We start from the raw sequence: 2,287 nt of genomic DNA on the forward strand, positions 1-2,287 counted from the left end.
CTAATAGACTAGACTATTAGACTAGACTATAGACTAGACTATAGACTAGACTATAGACGAGACTATAGACGAGACATAGACTAGACTATAGACTAGACTATAGACTAGACTATAGACTAGACTAAAATAGAAAACTTAGACTATAGACTAGACTATAGACTAGACTATAGATTAGACTATAGACTAGACTATAGACTAGACGAGAGACTAGACTATAGACTAGACTATAGACTAGACTATACAGGTCGCGAAATTGTAGTGTAGTGGTTGTATATGTTTGGTATGGTATAACCATACCAAAACAAAATAAAAGAAACTAGTGTTGCCAGAGTGGTAGCGGCGCTGGTATGCTCGCGTTCGCCGGGCTTGGAGCTCGCCGGATGGGGGTGGTTCTTGCTACCACTCTAGACACCTACACACACACATAAAAATCATACCAGCTAAAAGAAATAAACGAAATAAATATAAATGGGCACCGAGTAGGTTTCTGTCTGTCTCCCTGCTGAAACGTACCTACGACCTATAACGGCTGGCAGATGTTGTGCCAGTATAAACCCTCCCACTCGGGAGTGGATAACCCCGCCATGACATCCTAATATTAGGGATGTCCCAAAATTTTATCCTGCAAACATTCACCTTCCCTACTTACCGCCGCTTATGTTATTTAACCGATCATTTTAAATGATAACTAATTCGAAATTTTCAGTCAAACATTATAATAAGGTTTAGTTTTATTGAAACAAAATTACTCCAAACAATATTTAACAATACTAGGTTTTGATTTAAAATTTAGTTTAGATTTAGTTTTAATATTTTGAATTTAGATTTAGTTTTAGGTTAAGATTTAGGTTTTAAAATTTAGAATTTAAAATTTAAATTTAGATTTAGCTTTAGTTTAAGATTTAAGTTTTAAATTTATGTTTTAGAATTTAAAATTTAGATTTAGTTTTAGATTTTGATTTAGGTTTAAATTTATATTTTCAAATTTTACGTTTACGTTTTTTAAAAGTTCCTGATTTCGCTTGGGGATAAACGGGATTTGGCAATTATTTCGCTGCGGCAACTGACTGGTTTACTGGAGGCAATTACAGGTTGAGAAGAGTTCTTTTGGCGGAGAAGGCTTTCCTGTCCGTCCGTATTAAGGTCCGTTCGGGTAAACCAGGTAAGTAAACAAAATATTATCTATTTTTACCTTATTCCTTTAATTTATTTTCTTTATTTATTTTCAGGGAAACTACCTTTATTACCGGAAACCTAGGACTCAAACACCGAAAACTACTATAATTCTAGGCCAGAGCTCTACCCTAATGTTCGCGCACGCGTGGTTGAAATGAGGATTTCACGCGGGATGGCGGCGGTCAAGCAATACGAGGTAAGGATTCCTCAAGAATAAAGATATCTTGCCCTAACTAATAAAATTTTTTTTATATAAAGAAAAGGAATATTGTACGTCCGTCTTGTCGTCCAGGTAAAAACTATCACTTAGTCGGAAAACCAAAAACTGATACCAGAGCACCCCAGGCGTGGTGGTGCTGAAAAGCAGCTTCTCCCTCGTTGGATGGAGTCGTGTTGCAGTGGCTTGCAGGTTTGTTTATTTTTCTTTTATTTTTATATTTTAAAATTTAGTTTTAAGTTTAGCTTTAAGCTTAGCTTTAAGTTTAGCGTTAAGTTTAAATTCTTTAATAAAATTTATTTAGTTTAAAAAATCAAAAATTTAGTTTTTTTTTTTATGATGGCCACAGACTCCACCTTCTTCTTCTCTCCGAGCAAAAATCAAAAAGGACCGACATTTTTTCCTTTTGGCATCTAGAAACCTCGGTTACCAATATGGCTTCAACAAATTTTCAGCAATTTGTTTGCCTACATAAAATTTTTTCCTAAAGCTATTTGTTTTTGTTTTTATTCATCTTCTTCTTTCCAAAAAAAAAAATCCCTTTTTCATTGTGTTGCCACCTGTTTAAGTTTCTTCTTCTTCTATTCAGTAGCTCTATTACAGGGTGCACACGACAAACCCCACCACTCCTGTTATCCATCCCTGGATACAGGATGGGAGGGAAAAAAAAAGCACCCTAATATTTCTGAACTACCCTAATGTCCTAAAACTTTTCTGGGATTTTGGGTATTTCATTATTCCCATACAAAAAATTTGCACTATGGCAACCCTTATTCATTCGAGAACAAAAGTACAACTCTGTACCGCCGTTAAAAACTGGCCAGGCGGCGACGTACTGTGAACAGCTGCTTGAATGAATGGAAGAGGAGGAGGCAAATAAGAAAAATACTACGC

The 2,287-nt window shown here is 35.5% G+C and overlaps 1 long non-coding RNA gene across 1 annotated transcript; it reads left to right on the forward strand.

Annotated features, from left to right (window-relative positions):
• The first annotated feature begins 265 nt into the window (after nucleotides 1–265).
• On the forward strand, nucleotides 266–1,902 carry LOC119600963. The gene is made up of 3 exons (XR_005231170.1): nucleotides 266–1,162; nucleotides 1,230–1,372; nucleotides 1,435–1,902. It is a non-coding gene; the product is annotated as an uncharacterized LOC119600963 (long non-coding RNA).
• The last annotated feature ends 385 nt before the right edge of the window (nucleotides 1,903–2,287 follow it).

This window comes from Lucilia sericata, unplaced genomic scaffold (assembly GCF_015586225.1).
Source record: "Lucilia sericata isolate MDLA Ls3-8-SP2 unplaced genomic scaffold, ASM1558622v1 Contig000130F_arrow, whole genome shotgun sequence".
Lineage (NCBI taxonomy): Eukaryota > Metazoa > Arthropoda > Insecta > Diptera > Calliphoridae > Lucilia > Lucilia sericata.